A 24,965-nucleotide genomic window follows, 5' to 3' on the forward strand; every position below is an offset into this window, starting at 1 on the left:
ACCACAACACACTTCCAATAGACAATAGTTTGCATACCAGCATCACACTGGAAACAGATGTGTGTGCAGGCCTGGCTTTTTCTGGGAGACTCTATGAGTATTCCAGCAGAGTAAAAGTCTGAAAGTGCTTTTTTTCCTAACTGGGCTATAAACTGGGGCTTCTTTCAGACTCAGACTGGGATCTTGCTGCAGAGTCACTTGCACTCTTTAAAAACTTATTATGTCACAGCTATGTTTTGAACAGGCTTTCAAAATATTATTCACTTTGAGAAAAGTTGCTTGGCATGAAGCCTGATTATTTTCTTGGGGGGAAAAAATTGTTAACAGCTGAGCTATTCATGGGCGATGGTTGTGTAGTTTGTATATCAAAATGTTTGGAATGTGAACAATTACCTCTTTTAGTTTCTCACAAAGTCTCTTAGAGTCTATAAAGTCAGATATTTTTTTTTGTTTTTTAAAAAAATATGTTGATCTTTTCCTGCTACATCTGTTCCATATTCACCCTTCTCTCCTGCCTGCTGCCCCATCCATTTTCCTTGTTTGATCATCAAGGTTTCCCTACTACTATGGCTGTTACTAAGGTCATCACCATCATCTCTGATCCACTGCATTATGACTACTTGTAATGTTTGGCTCTAGCAGGGACAATGCAATGTTAGTGATCCCCTGGAACATGCATTTTTTAAAAATAGCGCTGGACTTCAAAAGGCCCTTCTCTTTCAGATTTTTCATTTTTCCATAAATTGCTGAATCTTTTCAACGTATTCAGTCTGGATTTTTCCTGCATAGCCTGCATAGTCTCTCAAATTTCAGAGACAGAAAGTTAAGAGCTTTATTTGTTTATTTTTTTTTCAGAGGGTAGAGGAATAAATTACTTTGAAGAATGATAACACATGCTATCTCATTTTGCATTATATCTGATGGGCCACATCCTGAACATGTAGATAACTTTGTTGAGATCACTATTCTAGTCAGTCAGCCTAATTTATTATTTGTTTCACAGTGGTATTGGGAACCCATTCCTGGAACAGAATTACTTGTGCTGTTAAACTAAGTACAAAAGGACAAAACACTCAAGAAAGTTTTCAAGCACAGAATAGAAACAAAAGTAGATGCAGACAAATAAGAAATGAAGGAGACAAGAACAGAGTTGCAGCTTCAGGACTATCAAAAGTATTTGTAACATGTCTGCAAAGAAGGGATTTTCCTAGATGGTCACAAAATGCTCTCTTTGTTCACTGTGATCAAAGTGGGAAAAAAAGGAAAGTTCTTGTGCACTTTAATCTGAACATACTTTGTTTTCCCATTCTTTGTTGGTAAAATGGAAACCAAGAGTCTTGCATTTTTATTTGTGCTAACCTGGTTCATATCTCTGCCTGCGCTCAAGCATATAATTTAAATTTTTAAGTCACAGGTACTTTTTCTTTCTGGCACTGTTGCATTTTGTGTAGAACAGTTACATGCTAGCATATGTGCATGAAGTTTGGTTTTTTTTCAAAGCCACTATTATCTACTACAGTTGTTAATGACCTGTATGACTGCAGGACAGCACCACGCCTGATCTCTGGGGCATAAAGGGAGGCTCTTAATTCCACCTTAAGTTTTGTTAATATCAACAGAACAGCAGAAAATATGTTTCAAGTTTCGCTATTTATTCAATACAGCTTGCAAGTAGTTTTTGAGGAGTTAAAACTCCGCGTAGGTGTTATGCAAGGGATGCTTGCTAGAAGCAACTGATAAAGGTCTAGCTTGGGTGTTGGTGGTACAGCTCCTAATCAATAAAGCTGCACAGGTTACAATACCTGGACTGGAAGTAGTTGGAGGGGTACCAAGGTGCTATAATCATTTAAATATACTTTTCAGTGTGAACACTTGCTAGGACTAATTCTAAGGCTTTCAAAACCTGAATTCTGGGGAAAGTAAGATGACCTGAATTAATTTGATAATCAGTTGATACTGTGTCCTGATGCTTACTCTCATATGTTAATTTTGCCTGTTAGTCACTATGAAGTCACCCTTCTCTGTGTTTGGTGATTAGTCTGCCATAAAACACAGGAAGAAAGGAACACTGAATATAAACACTGTTAAACATAAAATTGATCCAGCAATGCCATGATTAAGAACTAGAAGTGTATACAAATTTTAGAGGATATCACATTCAGGAAAGCTGTGTAGAGCAGTCATTTAATTTAGAAAAACCATGGGAACTGGCAGCATTAAAATTCTATATCTTAACAAATTTACTATGCTGTTTCCAAATATGTCTTAGTTTCTCTCTTAGGTAGAGTACTGTAGCTGATTGTTAAATTTGATCAGAAGTTTGGTTCTATTCGAAGATTTTTTTTTTTTTTTGCTTTAAGGGAAAGAATGCTAGCTAGTCATTTAGTCATCCCCTGTCCTCCCAGAATTTTTTTAAAAGGTCAGTGAGGCTTGCATCACAGAATTGGCATGTTAGTCTTGTCTTACATCTGGAATGCATGATACCAACATTTGTACTCTTAAGGGTACACTGGTTAACACAAAGGTGAATTCTGCCTTGGAGACAAATGTCTGAGAAGTGTTTGGTACTCTGTCTTCCAGCTTTACCACAAACATGATTTTCAACTTCCTTGGTTGTGCCTCCTCTAGAGTCTGATGTATGTGTTGGCTGAGGGTTTGTCAGCATTATTCTCAACAACTTCAAACATGCCTGTCTCATACAACTGTCTCATACCAGACTTAAACATGCTATAAAACTTTGGAAGCATCCACTGGATGGTCATCCTCTTCAGACACTAATAGCTAAGTATTAGGACCCATTTGGCTGTTTGGGCTATTGGTGAACTTTGGCTTGTAAAACCTTTATTCATAATGGAGCAGAAAAAGTCACACAGTTATACTACAAATAAAAATGTCTGTAACAAGGTTTCATTTGTATTTATATTTTCTTTATATTGCTTCAGTTGCCAGTGCTAGAAAAAACCTCTAACTTATCTCTGAAACACAAAGCCTCTTGAAGTCTTCAAGCAATATGCATTCAAATGCATTTGTTTTGTGAGAAATTTAAAAGGGTATATCTCTTGAAATATTTTGTTGATTTAAATTTGGAAATTAAATGTGAAAAATAATTCTTACAAGGGTGTTAGAATCAGTGATTTGTTTTCTATCCCTGGAAGGCTCACTTGCAGCTTTACTCAAAACATATGAGAAATAAGTCATTATCCTAGGCAGGAGAGTTTTCCTTTAATTAAGCTGTATTGTGCATTTTGTGGTGAGAGAGAAGAAAACAAGTCTTTGAGGAAAGCTGTTTTGGTTCAAGGTATTACACATTGCAAAGAAGCAGATTTTTTCCAAGCCCTCTCTGTCTGAAGAAGTCCAGGCTTAGCTGAACTAAGCAGTGAGGTGTATTCCAGATGACTGATTTAGGGGACCTCTTTGGATCCTGTAACTAAGTTAATAATAACTATTCATATTGTCATTACTACTTGTCAGGAAGATATTAAAAAGAATGTGTGGCTAATGAACTTCTACCTTGTAATTGTCCCAGGAACAGAGTAACTCTTGCAAGCAATAGCTGCTGGATTTGTTTTGTCTATAAATAGCCTGTGCTTTCTGTAGCACAGGCTGTCCTTGTGGCTGCCTCCCTAAACCTTCAAACTTTTGTATGATGGTCAGCCTGGTGATCTGTTTTTAAAGACATGGCTGGATTAGAGGTCCAGATACCCAGCTTCTGTAGTTACAGTGGTGTGGATCAGAGCAAATGCTTCTAATTTTGGCCAATGCAGTTTACTCATTTCTCATGGGGTAGCCTACTCCTTTCCTATTTACAAAAACATCTGTGCTTGCACTTAACTGCACGTTTGAAGACTTACTTGAATCAGAGCCAGGGCAGGTCATGCTGGAACAGTTTTCTCACATGAACTATACTAATTTATTTTTTTCCCCATTAATTGCAGCTTCTTACTACTGCTCTGAAATTTGCAGTACAATTTGTATTAGTAATGGTCTGGAAATAGCACTGAATATTTATATTTCTATGCTCAGATAAGAAGATCTACTCCAGCTTGTCAAATAAGTTACAGGAAATAAAAAGAACAATTGAATAAAGGTCGTTACAAGCATGCATAGTGCTGATTTTCCAGTATTTAATATCATGTTTTTATTACAAGTTTTTTCATTAGAATGCCAATGTAACTTACATTTTATAAGTTGAATGTTTGCCTGGATTAATTTGAAAAATTCTGTGTTAATATGTGAAACTGATGTGAGTTTTATGTGCTAAAGAAAAGCAAGCGAATTTTCTCTTTTTATCATTTTATGCATACAAGTAAGAGAAAAACTTTCCAAGGACAAGATTAATTTTTCCAGTTATTTTACATGTCAAATACAAAAAACCCCCAGTCTTTCTGGCCATTTTGCCTCATGAAAAAGGCAAACAGGCAGAGCATTCTTCTCTTTTTGTTTTTTCTTTGAGAGGAAAACATGGCAACTGTTGAACTTAAGGATACTTCTGGGCTCTGATCCTTCAGACAGTGAATTCAAAGGATATTATGACTCATGTGACATTATTTCTGAGCATAAAATTACTCACATATGAAAGTAATGGAATGTGTTTGAAGTTTTGGGCCAGCATTTTGGTCACTCAGCAGGTGGTTAACTTGTAACCTGGAAAAACTTTGTTGTTGGTTATGAGGAGCATAATTATAGAAGATAGCAGAAAGGTGTGCCCATCTAATGAATCGGCCAGTGATTTACCAGTGGTGTGCATGGGGAGGGGTGCTGTGCATAATCAAACAGTGCAGGATAATTTACTGCCAGAAGCGAGGCAAGGTCCCTGTCTCATGGTGTGCCTTGCTCTTCCAGCAGCCCTGTCAATTAAATGGGACCATTTGCCAGGTTTAAGTCCTGCTTAAGTGAGTAAGATCCTGGCACTGTATGCGCATTTAATGTCTCTTTTGTAAATCTCACCACCACAGGGGAGTTGTGAGGGGATTTCTGCTCATCTTGAATGATTAAGGCTTGTTGCAGATTAAATAATTCACATCAATTTCAGCTGTAAGCTGAAGGAAGTCTGTCATTTTGCAATACATGGGAATCATTCTGGTCTGAATTCTCTGCTCCAGGGACAGAAGGGGCTGATGGTAGCACCTTCCTCCTGCTCTCTCTGGCCTCCCATCTGAAATTCAGATGAAATCAGAGAAGCAGAAGCAAAGTGAATTCTCACCACTGGTGTCATGTCTGTGGCAAAACACTCAAAAGTGCAGAGTCATGTGTAAAAGAGTGCTGATGCAGCAAAGCTCATCGAGCTTGTGTTTCTCTCCTCTGGCTCTTGCACCAGCTGTTTAATTTTGGTCCTTGCTTTAGGCACGTGGTGAATGAACTCACATTTTAGAAACAATTTAAGTAGAAGCAGATTTGGGCATAAATCTTCTCTTTAAATATTTGCTTTAATATCAGCCCAATTTCTGCCGAGTGATGAATATTAGAGTTCTACTAAATGTACATGCAAACAGCTTGAGTACAAGCATAGACATTCCCAGATCTCCGTTTCAAGCTGTGGGGAAGTATCTCCAAAGCAGCCACACTCATTTGTTATTCTAAGATTTCATTCCATAACACACCTTTTAGGAATTTGGATTCTAGGAGTTTGGCTCTGTTGCTTCTGTGTCTCTTTCCAACCTGGGAGATTTTCTGCCAAAGCATTTCTCGAAAAAGAGATCCAGGCAAAAAAAAATAACATTCTGACAGCAGTATAAGGTGTAGTGTGAGTAGTGACCAATTAATCACATATAACTGTAGCCTTTAAAATTAGCTGCTCATCTTCTGACTCCCTTATGACTTCTCATGTTGGTAGGGATGACCAGGAGTCCATATAAATGCAAAGCCAGCAGCCAAACTATACTTACACCCCTGCAGCCCTTGGAGGACCATATCAGTATTGAGCTGATGCTGTTCCAGCTGGTGTTCAGCAAAGCATTTAAGCCCAAGAATAGTTTGCTGAGTTCAAGGGACCTATATTAAACTTTTAAAGAGAAGTGCAAGCAGAAATGCTTTGCTGGGTCTGGCCCTAAATGGGTGGAGGGGGAATATGTTGCCAAATAGGTTTAAAGCTGCTCAGCTCACACGGCCACAATGAGCTTATTTAAAATAGTATAAGGCCTAGTATAAATTTAGAAAAAGACTCCTTGAGTCAGCCATTGGAGCTTCCCTCAGCACAGACAGCTGTGTTTGATTGATAAGTGCACCTCCCTTCCACGTATGTGTGGTGAGGGTGTGAGGTTTTCCCAGTTATTCTTGCTCTTAGGTTGAAGCAGATGTGCTGCCTTGCTCCCTTCAAAGAGAAAAACGTTCATTTATTTGGCCTGAAAAAATTCAATTGCTGGGACAACAGGTCCTCTAATTCTTTTTGCAATTTATCATCTGTCTGTTCCTCCGGCTGCACAGCTTTTGGTCCGTAGAGGGAAAGTGATGACAAGGCCAGCTGGCAGCAAGCACTCATTGCAGTTTAACCCAGGTGGCCACAGTGCTTAATGGACAACTCAGCCTGCAAAATGCTCTGCTGGTGGTGAGGACTTCTAATTTTCATTTTTGCCTGTGCAGTTCAGTTCTGGAATTCAGCTAATTGTCTGGTTAATGTACTGCCTTCTGCTCCATTGTAAGACCCTTTGCCAAAAAGTGAGTTAACATGAAGAAGAAGAATTGTGGGCCGCTGATGCTTTTGGCTCCTTGTATGAAAAGTGTGACAAGCAGACATTAGCTGAAGTTGGATGCAGCTCCCTCCCTGCGGAACAGCAAATTAGGCCGTCAGTCTAAAGGAACATGTGGAGAAGCATCCTTCTCAAAGGGATATACATCTCGGAGATTTTTCCTTCAGTGTTCATACAGATGCACAAGCTTCCTTTTCCAGGCTATAGCAAATGTCTTCTGATACCTAGAAGAAATGTGAGCCAATAGTTGGTGGATTTTTTTTACTTTGGCTTCTATTCTCTTCTCAAAAACCCAGAAGCTAAAGTTTTGAAAGTCGATGGAAAATTAAAAGGGAAACTGAAGTTGTGTGTTTTACTTTCCTTCAGATTTTTCTCTGCTACAAAAAAAAATTTCAAACAGAAAAGTAGTTCTTGCACAGAGATAAAATCTTTCTCTTTGGCCTTCTCAAACTTTAGTAACAGTTTGTTTAGATAAACTGATTGACGGGGTGAATTCTGCATTCAGTGCTTCTGGCCTTTATCTTGTGGCTGCTCCAATGCAGGTTGATCTGAGGATCCTCAGGGACTCCAGTTGTGAAGACTCCTCCCTTCCAAATGTCTTCAGAAAGGGACCATCATTGCCTTTTAAAATAAACCAGAAGGAGCTCTGCAAAGAACTCATGATTTTTTTTTTTTGTTTTGTTTTGGCCTTGAAATTACAATAACCAGCATTTCTACATTAGGAGAAAAAAAAAAATAAAACATTTTTAAAAACTTATCTTAAGACACTTGCAGTACTTCCAATCCAGTTATAATGAGCAAATATTCCAGCATGTTTCTAAACCTGAAAATCATGTTGGGTAATGGGAGCTGGAGGACCCATTGTCTGAAATAGGATGCTGTAGGTATTTCATCCTTAGAGACTTGGTCATAATTCTCTGCACAAGAACTTTCTCAAATGGACAGGAATATGTGAAAAAGATTGGATAGGACAAGAAATTGCATGTTGACAGTAGATGTTGATTATTCAATAAATGCAGGATGGAATTGGTTTGAAGAATAAAATTAACATTTTCTTCTTACTGGATCCTCTCAGTTTTATTAGAAAGCTAGCACAAGCATTTGTGCTATGCCTGCCTGATGCTGCCATGTACACAGAGACTAACTTCACTCATAGACAGCTGAAACCTCAGAGGAAAGTTTTAAAGCATTGATGTCTAGACCACTGATATGACTCATGAATGCACAGCCTATAACCAATTCCACCCTGTCTTTTTGGGTCTGCAAACTGCCTGAAGCCATAGCTCAAAAAGGCACATGTGTATGTATGTGTTTCATTTGAGATTTGTTGTACAAACTGTTGATTTTGTAATCACCCCTTACTTGCTTTATTACCAATCATTTTAGATGGTGTGAGGTGGTTATTGAGAGCCTAGGCTACAAGGAAAGTAAAGAAAGGAGCAGTAAGATAAAAAGGGCAAAAAGCCTCAAGTGAATCAAAGGGAAGGTGGAGAAGTAGAGTAACAGAAGAGAGGAGGAAGACCTTAGGAGCAGTAGACTTGGTGTGGTACTCAGTTACATATAATTGATTAAAAATTATTTTTTAAAATTACCATGTTGACAGAAAGAGTTCTGGTCTAGACTATTCCCTGACATTGGGAAATGAGTATTGGGAAAAGAGTAAATCCTTCAGAAAATACTTGATGAAAAAATAATTGTCAGTGAAATCCTTAACAGGACAATCAGCAGGCTAGCAATCCTCCAAAGGAGTAGTAGGACTGAGCTAAGCATTTGGGCTTACGTCAGAGCATGATGTGGCTTCTTTCTGCCATAGCTGGAGAGAAAAGGAATGAGCTCATAAAAACAGCATGCATTTGCATACAAGGGAAACCAAGCCACCACACTGACTGGTGAAACAGCCAGGCCACACTCCCAAGGGAACAGCAGCTTAACCAACAGATGTTTGCTCAAACAGCAAACATGTGGAATCTTCCGGTGATGGATTTATTCAAATCCAGGTGGCCAGGAGCCAGGAATATGAAAAAGCAGCAGGGTAAAAGTTATATTTATAGCTCTTTACTGGCCCAGCAGATTACACTTTTCATGAATGAGAGAGACACCAGTTAACAAGTTCTACAAGGCCCTGATTTTTTTAGGTCTTAGAGTGACAGAACCCAATTCATTTGAACATGGAAAAAAGCAAATTAGATAACAAGGAGGTTGCAAAATTCTTCCCTCGGAAATGCCCTTACTGCTGCCCTTGACTCAGTTGGGATTCATGGCATATGTGCAAGCATAGGAAATGTCCCAGCTCACACCAGATATTTTTCCAGGGTTTCTTTTCCTTTAGAATAAATCTGTCGTACATTCCACGTGATTTCCTTTGTCAGGTATCTTGGACTTTCTTGACTTCTGTAGATAACCACTGTGGCTCTTAAGGACTTCAAATGCTCCAAATGTTTTCAAATGACACAAATCTAATTCCCCTATCACATGTGTATGAACAAGAATGGTGGTTGGTATTTCACTGAATCTTTCATAAATTTTTGCCTTTTCTTTTATATATTGAGGTGGTACTCTGGGACATGTCTCCCAGTCCAGGATCTTGGCTGTCTGGGCACAGCAGGATAGTCTCTTTTCAGATTAGATCTAGGAGACAACAGATAAAGACAACCATCAACAAAGTATCATGTACGACTGGAACTAGACTGTTCAAATAGAAAAAGACCAAATAAATCCCATTTTCAGTTTGAAGTTCCATGATGCAAATTTATAAGCAATAAAAATCTTCTAAGACTCACATTAGTTCTACCATAAAGTTGGTTTGTTTTCACTTGAAGAGCATAGAAAAATGGCCAGCAGTGGAGTGTTCAAACAATTTTAATGATGGCCTTCAGAATCAGGCAAAAGCCATATTTTGCAAAGCAAACCAGCTTCTCCTCTTCCAACAGACCAATTGCAGCACTGAGTTAACTTGTGTCTTTCATCTGTTTGATGTATCTCTCTGTTGTCCCTTGGCTGAGATTGCAAAGTCCCAGAGGAAGAAGCTGCGTTTTCAGTTGTGTGTTTGCACAGTGCTAAAAGCAGATTTGGATTCCTTTGTGTTAGGCACTACACAAATATGTAGGAAGAGAGTAGACTCTGCCCCAAAGGACTGTCAATCTGTTGTAGACAGGCCAGATAAAGGATGAAAGACAGAATGGTTAGAGTGGTACCAAAGGTCAAATCATGGTAGAGCTACGCATAGAACAAAGTCTCCTGACATTCAGCCTGTTGTTCTGACACTGGACTACTCTGCTGCTGCAACTGCACTGGCAATGTGTTTCCTGGGCTTTGTTAATTTGTCTTTTTTTTTTTTTTTTCAGATTTAATCATTTGACTTCATAAAATCTATAGTTTCTCCTTAAAAGCTTTATCTTGCTTTCTTCTCATTCTACTACAGCTGTAAGGATATTAGTTGGTGAAGTCTTTTATTTTGAATGAGGTTGTAAAAATATCCTCCAGTTTTCCATCATGGTTTTTGTCCAAAACAGTTGCCACCTTTCAGTGAAGAGATACTTATTAGATATTGTCCAAGCAGTGAAATATATGTACTAAGGGATTTCAGTTCACATTTATTGCATAGAATTGAGGAGATGGAGCAATTTGAACAGAAAATGCCAACTTCAGCCTTAGCAAAGAGGGTTTTAATTCTGTACATGCAGAGAAAGAAAAACTTTTTTTTTTAATCTCTTTGAGACACATGGGAACATGGGAGACAGTAGAGTTGCTACTCTGAGAAGTTTTGCATTTCAGTAATTCTATTTAATATCCTGTAAGAACCAAATACACAAACCTCAATGCTTGGCTTGACTTGGGTGCCCTGATATTGCAATGAGACCTATTCCTGTTGAACCTTACAGACATGTCCCTTTTGGATGCCCCTTCTGATTTTGATCTTTGGTAATGTGTAAGAAAATGAGCACAGGTTCAGGATTTCATCCAGGGAGCTGAGGCAATTCTAGGCTGTGAAAAGCACCAAGAATTTTGCAAGATTGCTAGAATTGCTGTGCAGTATTCTCTAGATATTATTGTCACTCAGGGAGACTGAAATGTGCTCTGAAAGAAAAGCTTCTCTGCTTGATTTCCAAATGCTAAAATGAAATACTGTGATGGGTCCTGTAAGCCTGTGTTGGGAGTCTCAAAGTATTTCTTCATGGTTTGACTAAGTATGTAAATGCAAAATAATAAAATCATTGTTATGTGTGTCTTTAAAAAAATTAGTAGTTCTTATATTTAAAAGGAAACAAGAAACTTCTTTAATTTTCTGGGAACATTGTCCAGTGAAACAACTATCTTCCCTATGGACCAGTAAAATTATTGTAGAGCTGCCAAAACTCATCTTGAAAAGTAAATAGAAAATCCTGCAATTTTGTCTCATGTGAGATGGCCATTGCACAAAACTTCTTCAGGTTTAATTAATCTTATTTTGAGCATTAAAGTTACATGAAGTGGGTTTGATTTTAAGACTTTTGTATACTACCAGGCACAGCTAACTTACCTGTCTTCAGCAGAGAGGTGTGTTGGTGTTTTTTCCATCAGTGTAAAACTCTTTTTGCTGCAGTTAATCCTTATCCATCTGTCTTTATGATTTCAGTATCGTTTCATGTAGTCCTACACTTTGCCCGAACTCTTAATTTACACATTTGGTTTGGCTGAGTCCCTTTCACCCTGCCTACAGATTTATCCCATGTCATCTCCTCATAGCAATTTATAACCTCTATAAAATGTCATGTAGAGTTGCTTTTTATATGTTTCTGAGTAATGGTTAGAGAGAATTGCATAGGGAATCAAAAATCTAATGAGCTGTACATTATTTTACTATTTATAACCAGAGAGCAATCACTGACAATATTTGGCAATTTTACAGCTAAGAGCCCGGACTATTGTGCTTTTGAATGTAATTTATTAAGCAAATAAAACTCTTATTGGTAGCGGGTCCTGTTAAACCTGTGGCACCGCATGAGTTCCAGGCACATACAGCTGTGGAAGTTCTGTAGTACCTGCATACATCTTGCATGTCTGGACACTAATAATTTACACTTACTTCATAGTTTTATTTATTCAATTGCTTTTATGCACTCGATTGAGCTGTTACCAGCCATTTATAGTAGAGACCTTGGGTGGGGAAGGAGGGGTCAGGGTGAGAAATAAAATGCATTTATTCTGGGAAGATTTAAATCCTCATTTTATGAGACATGGCTTTTAGTAGGTCTGTGCAGTGCAGAGAATGGCCAAAATATTAGTGACTTACACTAGCATAAAAAAAATCTTGGAAAATAACACTGAGGGGGAAAAAAATTACTAGAGCAAAATCACCCTGTGATAACCGAGAATGAACTCAGCACTGTTCCTGGACTGATTGTGGAAGTTTAATTCCTTTCTCACCTTGACTACATTCTCATAATGTAGTTGTTTGACTCACTAGAAGGAAGTCTTGCAACACTATAGGGAATTAATATAATCTCATTGTATGAGTTCATAGCTCTGTGTGTAGGTAAATAAGTTTGGCTTCATTTCTTATACAAATCATACAGTGATTTGTATCTAGCAGGAAAAAACTGTTCTGTTGTTTCTTTGTGTTTTTTTCTTTAATAATGCCTAAACGATTGTGGTTGACTCTTATGGATATAAATCAGGATTATTTCCCCTTCAATTAGTGAGATTATACCAATACAAAACAAGCATAGCCAAAGCCCCCCTGCATCATCTGTGTTAAAGAGGAGTAAGACCAAAAGCTGCTTGGTTATTCATGTGGCTAACATGTTTGTCACTTGATTAGATCTTGCTATTTGCATAATGCCTTTAAATGAATTAAAATAACAAGGTGTTGTGCTACTGGCATAAACATTAGCTTTGAGTAATAAAAGAAGTTATTAAAAACCTTATCTCCTCAACATTTGTGTTAATTGATGGCAATTTAACAGAAGTGAGCAAACAAGAAGATACTGGATATTGAAATGGAGAGGTATGTGTTTGCATGTGTTAAAATAGATAGCTTGCACTGCTTTGTACCACTGACTTTTCTTTGTGTGGATTGCATTTTCTTTAGAGGCAAATTCTGTGCATGTGGGAAGTAGCAGAGGGACTAGAAGATGTCTTATTACCATTTCTATGGGTTGTTCTCGCCCGTGGTTTTTTGACGGGTTTTGGTGGGTTTTTTTGTTGGGGTGGTTTTTTTTGTTGTTGTTGTTTTTTTTGTTTTGGGTTTTTTGTTTGTTTGTTTGTTTTTTGTTTTTTGGTTTTTTGCTACCCACATTTGTAGGGTGTTGGTTGCTTCTTCATATTCTGCAGCCAGATGTTGGAACATCTTCTGCTGTCATGGCTGCTGTTATTACCCTCAGCAATACTTTTCTCAAGATGCAGTTCAGTCCAGAAATGGTGCAGGCTCATAGAATCATACAATCAAGGAATCATGCAATCATGGAATGCCTTGGGTAAGAAAGGACCCTAAAGATCCTCTAGTTCCAGCTCCACTGCCATGGACATGGAACCTTCTACTAGATCAGGTTGCTCAGAGCCACATCCAGCCTGGGCTTCAGCACTTTCAGGGAGAGGGCACCGTACCAATAAGTACGGGTCTTAGAAAACAGGCAGCACTCACAAAATGTCTCCTTGCTGCCATCAAATATGGTGTGTCCTGTCACATAGCATGGTTTGCAGTGCCATCCTACCTTGTCGCATGGCAGGTTTGGCTTTTAAAATAGTCTTTGTCCCCCCACCTTTTTTTTTTTTCCTTCCCAGAGACAAAAAGGAAGGCATGCCTTAGGCTGATTCAGAAGGCACCAGTGGGTTGAAAAGTCTGTGAGAATGAGCAAACCTTCTTCCTGCATTAGTATTAACCAGGATATCCTGTTCCTTGATCATCGCCTCAAGGATGAGGGAATTCTTATATACAGTATACCTTGGTTTGTGGCTGAGAAGAGACTTCATCCATTTTAGGAATCTTGAAGGGGGGTGGCCATGGCAGGGGGGAGGAAAAGTTAATAGGAAACAGATTTAGAAAAATATTGTTTCTATTCTTCTGGGTGAATAAATCAGTGACTGAAACAGCTTGATAGCTGTAACCATAACCTACTAAACTGCACAGAAATAAATATTCCCTTTAGGTCACTGTCTACATACCGTATCATATCTGTTGGCTTGGCAACAAGTTCCTGCCATATGCAGTAAACACTTGTGAGAGAGCAGACAAGAGAAGGTAGAGCTGGGGTTTTTAACTAAAAATTACTGGAAAAATACCATTCCTGGATATTAGTAATGCATCACTTAGATTTCACTACACCACGTTTATGTCATTTGTGCACTGTTCATAATTTGATTGCCTATGCAAACATACAATTGAACCATACCTGAAAGATCAGGTAGCTGTGCTCTCCTCAGTAACACAAGCAATTTCATACTGGACCATTTCTCTTCTCAATTGCATTTATTTCTTAATACTTGCACCAGTATAAACAACAGGAGAAAATAGCTGATGCAACATCCTCTGCATTGCTAGCTTGAATTAATTTTGGTTTTCTATACACAAAGTCATACTGGCATTTTGGGGAAATACCTTCAAGTTCATTTAAAAACAAAGCTAGCAAAGATCTGTAGATTATTTTTTTAATTTAAATTACTAGTTCCTGCTTATTTTCAATATTGCCCTATAAACCAACACATCTCTGCTTCGCATTTCACACCTCACAACACGCTCCATTAACGTCTTCCCCTGCCTCCCCAAGCTCGTGTTCCTAAGGTGCCACAGCAAATGGAGCACTGAACAACTTTGTTAACTTCTCGTTTTCATTCAGATTTACTGACGCAAGCGTGTGACAGGGCGGGAGTGAGTGTTGGCCATCGGCTTTACAGAGTTTCCCTAATTATTGAACTAGGACCTCTAGGGCCCAGTAAAGCTTTGCACTGTTAGTTAATAATAAAGTAACTTAACTACTCCTTTTCTGTTTTCTTTTTTTTTTTCTTTTGACTTCTTTGGTACCTTCTGGCCTTTCTAAAGGCAGCCCCCACCTACTGCAGTAAATTGTAGCTGTAGCCTTGATAATACAGTACTTTGACAATAAGGTCTCAAGGGGTGCTTACTGAAAGAGATTAAACTGTAATTAAACTGCCCTATGAGTAAGAAGGAAAAGGGAAAAAAAAAAAGATTTGTGGTTTTCATAAAGCAGAAAAAAATACATTCACTGGTGTTTACAGCTCAGAGACTTTTTTCCCTCCATCTTGACTACAAAACAATCTTATTTTTAGCTGGACAGGGTTTTGCAGTAGTGCTATATCAATCCCACAATCCTGTTCTTTGAAATAATTGCACCGAGTTACTCCCCAGTCTGCACTAACTGACTGAAAAGCAGGAAAGAAACATTTAACACACATGCATAGAAGTAGATGAAATTTACCATAAAAGTATGAATTTATGTAAGCAGTCTGCTGTTCTATGTGTATGTGTATATATATGTATATAATGGGGCCTTAATTGAACATGCATCTATATAATATCCTTTAGTTTAGGCTCAAAATTTTGTTGGGGGGTTAGGGCAGGTTTAGGGGGTTTTTTTGGGGTTTTTTTGGGTTGGTTTTTTTGTTGGTTTTTTTTTTTTTTTTTTTTTTTTTTTTTTTTTTTTTTGGTTAACCCCTCCACTTCTCAGCTCAGTTATTAAATATTGCAATTGTGGCTTTCCAGCTATCAGTCTCTGATCAGCACAGTTAGTGCATTTTACCTTCCAAGGAAGTGCACTTTGAGCCAGCTGGAGCACGAAAAATGTAGGAGCTGGAGAAAGTTATAATTGAAACAGGCGACTGCTCCAGTACAGACAGGAAATAAAAGGAAGACGGGGCCCTTCAATGTATTAAATTAGATGTTTCAAATTCAGACAGTATCAGGAAAAAGAAGACTTATGCTAGAAAAAAGAAGGTAACAGTAAGTTCATTCAGCTGAACACCCAGCCCTCCCTTCTTCCCCCCCCCTTAACATGTGTTTTTGCTGGAATCTTACTCTGATGCACTGAAGGGTAGAAACTACACAGGCCCCTCTGGTTGCCAAACAGCAGAGTAGCGGGTTCTGTACTGTTATACTGCCCATATTTTCTCTCCCTTCAGACAGTCATTGGGTATTCTCTTCCTGTAAAATAGGCATGAAATTATGTTGGGCTGAGGAAACAAGATTTCCGCTACTCAGTAATTAGAGAGAAAACTATGTTGTACTTATAGCAAAACCATAAATTGTTTGCATTTCCTGCATGCTAGTTTGAGATATTTCACGTCTCTATACATAGTGTGTGCTTGTGTATATAAATTATTAGTGTGCATTTCCATGCAAACTAATTTCTACTTGCTATACAGCCACCACCTAGTGTTCCTGATTTGCACAGTTTTATCATGCTTGAAGTTTTCTCCTTAGTCACATGTATAATGCATGATGACAAAGTATGAAGAATTTTATTATTTCAGAGTTTAAAATTACCAGCTACTGTCCATGAGTAGCTACACATGAGCTCTTATGGATCATTCCAAGCAAGGGCCACTGAAAACCCTATGTTATCCTACTCCATTGTGTAGTCAGCAAATCTGCAACATGCATTTTTTGTTTTGATTTTGGGTTTTTTTGCCTTACAACTTAATAGCAAAGTACAAGATCTAATATCTATATTCTTTCATCTTTGCCTCTAAAATGACCTCAGAGAAATAACTTAACATTAGAGATGGTCAAGGTTTTTGTGAACTCCAAATATAATTTTCATTTTGATGAAAAGCATTTTTCAGTTAGTAATTGGAAATATTTTTTTTCCCCCAACCACTCAAGTGTCTATATTTTGAATTAAGAAGCACAGCACACACACACACACAGAGGTCAGAATCTATTAAAGTCCGACCTATTGGATACATCTTGCTATACACCTTGAATCCTACTAAACTTGGCACTTAAGGAAAAAAGAAATCTTTGGCTCAGAACAATTAGAGTTTACAAAGTGTATAAATTACAACAGAAATGCCTCTAATCACTCATTTACCTTCTAAAATGCCTCAAGGGTTTTGGATTAGAAAAGAACCATTACAAAGATTAAGATGAAATATCTCCAAAGCAAATGGATATAGGGGAGAGTATTTTTTCTGTTGGTAATACTTTTCATGTCATAAGAAAAGGTTTTGAGGCATATGGTATGTAAACAGAAAGCTGTTTATTGGGACAACTGGAGTTTTTAAAAGTGAAACAGACTTCCTGGTAAGGAAGCTGGAGGAGTAAAAAAATAGATGAGTTGTGAGATTAAGAAAATTCCTTAACTGCTTTAGGGTTCTGTGCAGGTCTTGGTTGTCTCAAAAATTCTAGAGGTGCTCCAAAAGTAGAGCACTGATTTTTCATTTGATCTGTTTAGGTTGTCCCCCCCTCCTTTAAAAAATAATGTCGTTCCTTTTATCTGACTCTTGCCATCTTATGTGCATGCTACCCTTTTGAAATGCACACAAGGGCTAATTAGATCCTATAATAATCAGATGACAAGGAGGTAAAGCTTGGTGGAATGATGTTTTACATCCTTCTTTCTGGTCAGTGGAAGGAGGGATTGCTAGAGGAAGTTATTTGAAATGAGGGATCAGGTGGTTAAGCAAAGGTACCTGTATATACAGTGTGCAAAATTCTGTAACAGTTTTTTGGATTCCTGGAGTACTGTCATTCTTTTTCAGTTTTTTTGGCAAGCTTTTCAATTTTTTTAAAGACAACACTGCAGCACCGTTTTTGTGAAGGAATCTCTCATTGCAACTGCTTTTGTATTTTGTGCAAAAGGCATCAAGGAGGAATCATGTAAGTAGCAGAAAGGAATGCAACCTAGATAGAACTTAGAAGTTGCCCCTTATTGCCCAGACATGGAAGAAAACCAGAACATTTGGTTGAATTTTTCCTGCTGAAACATTGGGGAAAAAAATTGCTAGAAGTTAGGTTCTTGGTGGAATCTGTGGGCTGCAGGGGTTTGAGGGTTCAGCTTCAGTCGTTTCAGTTATTTAGTTGTGGATTTGATCAGTTTTTTTCCTTTTTATGAGATAGATGGGAGGTGAAAAAAGTGTATATTTTTTTTTCTGCAGCTCAATTCTACGTAGGTGTGATTCAGTAAACATGCATGCTTCTAAAATTATTAAATGCAAGATTTCTCTGTTAAGTGGCTTCATATCTGGCAAACCTGTTTTTCATCTTGAAAGTGATGGACATCACACCAATTTGCTTTTGCAGTTTAAATTAGTTTTGGAAAGCATCCCTAAAATTGGCCTTGAAAGCATGTGACGGTGTTAAAAGAAGTATTTTTAAAGTAAGCAATTCAGAAGATATCTTCAATGATTCATCTCACATCTGACTTTTTGCGGGGGAAAAAAATGTATTGTGTTGTGCCTAGGGCAAAGTGTGTTTCTGGGAAATTATTAGAGCAAAATCTGTGAATAAATGACATGTGTTTTCTTTCTATTCTGAGCAAGATGGTACTGTGGAGTGAGAGCTGTGCTTATGTAGTGTGAAATGCAGAGGTCATATTCAGTTCTCCACCTGGCCACAGAGATGTGTGTTTCTCCAGGCCCCTGCTTGGGTCTGTGAAAAAGGAGTGCTCCATTTTAATGGAGCCTTCTCAAGAATGTCCCTACAATGCCAAGCCAAGGCTGGGATTTCCAAAGACTTAGGGAATGTTTGTAGCTTTGTGTGGGAGTAACTAAGCTTTGAGGAAACAAAATGTGCCTCTTAGGCAGCATGGGTTTCAGGCACAAAGTATTTCCTTGAAGAGGCAGACCTTCAATAGCTACGGCCACAAAACGCCTGTGTAGGTGTGAGAGTGAGGAATCAATACAACTTTTTCACCTTAGGTTTTTTAATTGTGCTGTGGGATGGTGGCATTTAGGTACTTTGCCAAACAGACCATTTGCATGTGTAGTTGCAATGCAGGCTGAGGCTGGGGCAGTTTTCAAGTCATGCTGTCAGTGGTAGGTCTAGACTTGAATTCAGAACTGCTTCAAGCCAGGGTGCTGGCACTCCAGGAGCGAGAGGCTGGTGGGGCAGCACAGGAAATACAAGCAAACCAGCCTGTTCAAAGCCACGCTGGGTTGCTGTTTCCATCTGGGACTGGAGATCGCTCATTTGGAGAAATCCTCAGTGTCATCACTTACTGACAGATGAGAGGTGTGACCTTCTGTGTTGTTGACAGATGAATGACTGCAGGGGGATGATAAGACCTTGTAATCAAAGTGAGTGCTTTGATGAGATGTGCAGCCCCAGTCCACCAAGAAGAAAAGGGTCTGAGTATAGCTCCCAAAGCTGCTCTGCTCAAAGAATTGGAGGATTTGCTACATTCTCTCTCTGACCAATATTTCTGCATTACCTTTGGAAATAAAGCTGAGAGGAAAGGTTAGGTTCACTCTGGTTAAAGTGTTAGCTTGCTTAAAAGATCAATCTGATGATGGTGTTCTTGAAAACAAGCTTTCCCCCCCCCCCCACTCCCCCCACCCCCATCCCCCCCCCCCCCCCCATTGTTCTGATTTAATTCAAATTCAGGATTCTAAACTTTAAAAAAAAATAGCCCAGAAAATGAGTGTTCTTTTCTGTCAGGGGTAAGGCATGTTTGTGCCTCATGGGCTTACGTCACTTTGAATAATTTATTTCTGCCATAGTCAGCATAAATGATTTCTGCCTGATTAACAGAAACCAGAATTTGGGCCCACAGCTTGCACAAACATTTGTGCAATTTTCTAATAATTTCTTATTTGCCTACAGCGGAAGAATGAATCAAGAATTAATTAGCACATCAGAAGATTCTCGCCTCAGCTTCCTGTCTTTCTTTTGTATTTCATTATTTCCCCACCTTTCAAATTGGTGTTCCTAGGCATGTAACAATATGCAGCTCTGGCCTGCAGAGGCTGATAGGAAATATTCCTTCATTTACTTTTCCTGTCTTGCACTTTCTGTTGAGCTTGTGGGTTTGGTGCCAAACTGCCAGCAGTTGCCTGGCTTTGGGAAGAAACAGCAACCACGTATTTTTCTTGTGGCTTTTACCTGCAGTCATAATTTCAGCTAAGTCTGCAAAAAGATATGTGGATCTCTACAGACGTTTTGGCAAACTTGGCTTGAAATTCATTTTTTTAATGAAGTTGAAATCCATAGGATATTTGGGTGTTCACTGAAAAAGTTTCTCACAGCTCCATGGGTATATTGGCTGCAGCAGGTGCCAGCTGGATTGCCTGTTCTACAACCTTCTTTTCACAGGCACTTACAAAGCCAGTTTGGGGAGATGTTCGACAGCACATGTAGGAGTCAGGTTCTGGTGGTAGTCAGTGAAAACCAGACACCTGTTCATCTTTTTACTTTAGAAAATTTCTCTCATAAATTTTGAGTCATAGTGAAGGCTTGTAAGGAAGACCTATTAAACTGAGTGAGCTTGGATGAAAAAAAAAAAAGCAAGAAGCACCCCTGACTGGTTTGAGTGAAAACATGTTTTCTTGTCTGAGCTTGCTGACACAAGGAAAAACTGTTTGTGGAAAGCACCAGTCTTGAATATAGAGTGCATTACCAGAAGATACCCACGGCATTTCAGCTGCTCTGTGGTAAATGGCTCCATGTAGGGGTTTTTTTATTGTGATAACTGCAACACTGTGTTTTCTGTGTGGTTTTGTGTGTCTGCTGTTGCCAGGGTGCCACTGGCAGGTCATGGAGCCATGCCCTGGCTTGTGCTGGGGTGATTTGTTCCAGCACCTGTGGCCCTATATATTAAGAGCATTGCCAGTCTGAGCACTTGTTCTCTCAGGTCTCTCATGTGCATCTGTGGTCAGCTGTGTCCTTCAAGAAACAAGTTCTGTAGTAGCTGAGTCATGCATTCAGCTAGGTGCCATGTTCTGTAGCATCTGATCTTCTGGTACCAATTCCTTCTTAATCAGCACACCAACTCTGGTTCAGGGGAGCAGCATTCCTAGAGTTGCGCTTTTGTTGTTGTTGTTGTTGTTATTTGTTTTCTGTGATGTTTAAATTGCATTTTATGAGTGCTCACAGTCTGATGACTTTTTGTAAAATGTCAGGCCGATTTTGTTTCTGCAGCTGTACTCGGAGTTGTGTGTGACCTCCCATGCTTTATGTTCTTGTGTTGGTCTTCCCCATGCATTTGAGAGGTCCCCTTATTTCTCTCTTCTGGTCATAACATGCCCTCTGACATCAATTTTGCCCTCTTACACCTGGCTGTGCTCATTTAAGGCACAGTTGCATTTCAGCAGTGTTTTGTGTGGTCCCAAATCTTTCATTACATATTCTTGCATACAAACCCAAAATTCTCATTTTCCCCCAATGCATTGGGCTATTAATATCAACAGGTGATCTGAAAAATGAGGAGGGAAATAGGGTCTGTGGCAGACTCTGCTTTCTCAAGGGTAAAGTAAGTAAAAGGCTCTAAGGAGCTGCAAGCTGATGCTAAATGATTTGATAACCTTGTCAAAGTTAATTTTTTTTTATAGCTATTTCACTGTCAAACCAAGACATCTTATTTTTAATTTTTTTTTTTTTAATAGCTATATAAAGGAATAGAGTTCTTCCCTACTTAAAATTATTACTCCTCTCCTTCTGAGCTAGAGTGATTCTTCAGTATCTGGCTACAGTCTGCTTAAACTCAGCAGTGCTTAAATGAAAGTAATATTTAGATTCTATGAGCCAGGGTCTCCTTTCAGGCCAATAAACATCTAAAGTAACCACAGATTTACACCTAGGTAAACCCATGACTTCTAGGGGGCTATTTTGGATTTGTACCACTCTAAGTGCGAAAAGAATGTGGCAATAAATGATGACAATAAAAATGCTTTATTAAGCTGTTGTGAGTGCACTAAAGTCATAATAAGCACATCTATTTACATTAGCATCCATTAAAGTGTAGCACATGCATTAACTAATAAAAAATAAAGTTTAATGTGGATGCCAGGCTATGACACTGTTGAACTCTTGAATTTTATCAGCTCTGTGAAGCAGGTCCCATTTAACAGAGCTCTGCCTCTCATGTTTTGGAAGTAAGCAGGAACTAACAAGTTATCTCTCCTATTTTTCTGTTCTTAGCCATATTAAGAAACATTCAGTGCATGCAAAGGCTACGATAGCAAGACCCACAGTCTTCCTATGATGCACTGGCACAGGAGGCCAAATAGTGCCTGTTACAGTCACAGAAGCCAGCCTTTTAATTTCTCGTCCTCTTCATTTGTTATGGCCTGAACACACTGTCAATGCTGGAATAATCATGATGAAACTGCACAAATGAGTAAGGTGATTGGGATTTGGAATTTATATGTGTCGCCCTGGATGGTTTGAGTTCAGACATGCAATATCAAACCTCAATTTACTCTTCTGTTTCCAGTATATGAATTTTACCAAAGTTCTCACTTAGCATAATCACCATTTTATATCATTGCACAGTAATAACTGTCTAATATACTGTAAATTATTGTGGGTCTCTTCCTCTAATTTGTTCACTGAGAGGAAACAGAGCATTTTTATGGGAGAGAAATGAAGCAGCATTTCTCAGAATGCAAAGCGTGCAGATGACCATCTTATTATTAGAAAAGAGGAAACATCAAAAGATGCAGAGCCATTTGTATAATCATCCCAAACTACTGTGGTCACCCTTTCAGCAAGCCTCCTTCAGTTTTCCCATCCTTTCCCTGCATGACTCTGCGCCAAGTCACTGCATGGTCTGCAGTTGCTCACTGTGCAGACCCTAGAAAAAAATGCCAAAAGAGCATCATGCCTGACAAAAATGTTCCATGCTCAGAGATGCTGAGAGCTTTGAGTGGAGGCTGCACCTGAGTGAAGAGTGTGTTCCCTGGCTGCTGACTCCAGAGGCTGAAGGGCTGCTGGAGGTTAACTCAGCTTGCGGCAGAGAAATATCAATTTGAAACAGCACCTCGGGTTTGTTTTATTATTTTATTTTATTTTATTTTATTTTATTTTATTTTATTTTATTTTATTTTATTTTATTTCATTTCATTTCATTTCATTTCATTTCATTTTCTTTTATACAAATAGCTGGGACGAGTGTTTTTGATGGTTTAGTTCATGCCTGCATGTTTAGTTTGCTTCATTTAGCTGGCTACAGATGAATCTCCAGGTCTAGATTTCTTTGTGACCTTATGGTCCCTGGTCAGGGGTGTCTTCCCCACCTTCCCAGGCTGTCACAGTCTTTCTTGATAAGTTGCACTTCCAATGTTTTTAAAAGCCTGCCATTAACAGACATGGGTTTTTTTAAACACTAAAGCTGTAATGATTCCCAAGTTTTTACTTTTTAAAGAGTAGATTTCACACAGTGGATATTATTAAATGTAGTTTCAGCTTGTGTTACAGATATTTCATGTAGGTCTCCAGAGGAAGGCTTATAGACTGTGTGAGAAATAATTAAGTTTTCCTTTAGAAGAAACATTGCAAAGAGATTAAAAATGTTAAAGTAAAAAAACACTACATAGCACTTTCATATACAGCACTGTCTGTCCACTTGTTAGGAGTAAAATGAAATGTGGTATTTATTTTATTCTTCTGCTTTGTTCTGAAAGAAGCATCCACTAATAGTAAGTATTTCATTTCAATTTTTTCACAACTAAATATTTTATATAATAGTTTTTCTTTCATCAGAATTGTCTTTTTTTGCATACAATTTTTATGGGGAAAAATGTAACTAAAACTTTGTTACTACTTTTATCTTCCAAAACCTCCACTATAAAACAGGAAGTATCTCCTTATTTTCCCAGCTGTAAATATTTTATTTCCAACTATCAAAGAGTACAAAAACTACACATAAAAGAAGAAAAACAGACCACTGAAGAGACAAAAATAAAAGTACCCTTTTTAAGGGAAAAAAAAAGTAGCAATTTTTTGCTAATCAGTCAGCATCTGCATTGTTTCTTATTCCCCATTTCGGTTTAGTTGATGTAGCCATCAGTCACATAGTGTCAGACCTGGACCAGAATGTCCCACATGGATCTTCCAGTCCTCCTCCTCCTCCTCCTCCTCCTTCTTGCACAGGAAAATACTTGTTTGGATGGCAAAACCTACCACCACTTGAAACTGCCATGGGAGTTACAGAACAGCTGTGCAGTTTGCCCAGGGAAAAAAAAAAAAAAAAGTATTTTTTCCTTTGTACAATTGACAGAAAAAGCTGGAAGTTTAGGGCCCTCAGCATTTTGCAAAGTACTGAATGCTTAATACAGATTGAAGAGTTATGTATTAAGCAGAATACAGTGAAGAAAGAGATAGCTGGAATACCATGAAAAAAGAGAATGAGGGAAGGAGCATGAGGAGAAAAAGCGAGAAATTATGAATAATCTTTTAATCTCCTTCTTCTTCTTCCTGTATGCATTTTCTTTCCCTTTTTTTCCCTCTCTTTGTTTTAAAAAAGTGCCATCACTGCATTAAAGAACTGGGAAAATTGCTGTGCAGTCAAGCCCCAGAATTATTACCATACCACATATAGGGTTACATAAAATGAGGTGTTTTTTTTCCTTAAATCCTAAGATTGTTCATTCACACAGCTCACGCATTATAATCAAATGTGAACACAGGAAAACGGTCCATGGGATCAGCCCTCAGTACGACTGTAATTCCCAGTGAGGTGGGTGGACGTCTGGATCACAGTGTGGCAGGAGAATAGAAGCCCTTCTGTTCTGAGATGGACTTATCACATGGTTAGCAGCTGGAATTTATGTGAAGTCTTATTAAATAAAACAGCAGTAACCAGTCACCTACTGCTGCAATATGCTTGGAGGTACAGTACCTGAATATTTTCAGAAGCACTTGACCTGCTTCTGCATCTCTGTATTTTCTTTTGCTTATACTTGACAGTTTCTGACCTTCTAGTAAAATTTTATTCTTGTTTTTATTACAATTTAGGATTGTGAAAATTTAAGGGATTGAATTATATGATAGCAGGTTTGTTAAAAGAATATTAAGGCTTGTCCAGAGAACTTCTTTCAAATGCAAAACCATTTAATTTGAGGCTTGATTTTATTAAGTTGATTTTTATGCACATACATGTTTATGTATACCTACACAAATTTAAATTTGAATGCATGTGTATATACTTTTTTTTCCATCTCAAGCTGGTGGGTAGAACATCTGGAATAGTTGTGTAGAACAGAAGTGTGAATGGAAACAATACTGTACTTACATAATAGCACAGGATATTTCATTAAAACAATTCCAGTATGTTAAGAGTTGGCAAATTACAACACTTGAAGAACTGATCTCCATATGGGAGCACTTAGTCCTTTGAAATATTATAT

At 38.4% G+C, this 24,965-nt stretch overlaps 1 protein-coding gene across 3 annotated transcripts in view; it reads left to right on the top strand.

The window, feature by feature from the left end:
• Positions 1-24,965, top strand: part of GMDS (GDP-mannose 4,6-dehydratase) — a 407,595-nt gene that overhangs the window by 263,501 nt on the left and 119,129 nt on the right. The window lies entirely within an intron of this gene.

This window comes from Taeniopygia guttata, chromosome 2 (genome assembly GCF_048771995.1).
Source record: "Taeniopygia guttata chromosome 2, bTaeGut7.mat, whole genome shotgun sequence".
Lineage (NCBI taxonomy): Eukaryota > Metazoa > Chordata > Aves > Passeriformes > Estrildidae > Taeniopygia > Taeniopygia guttata.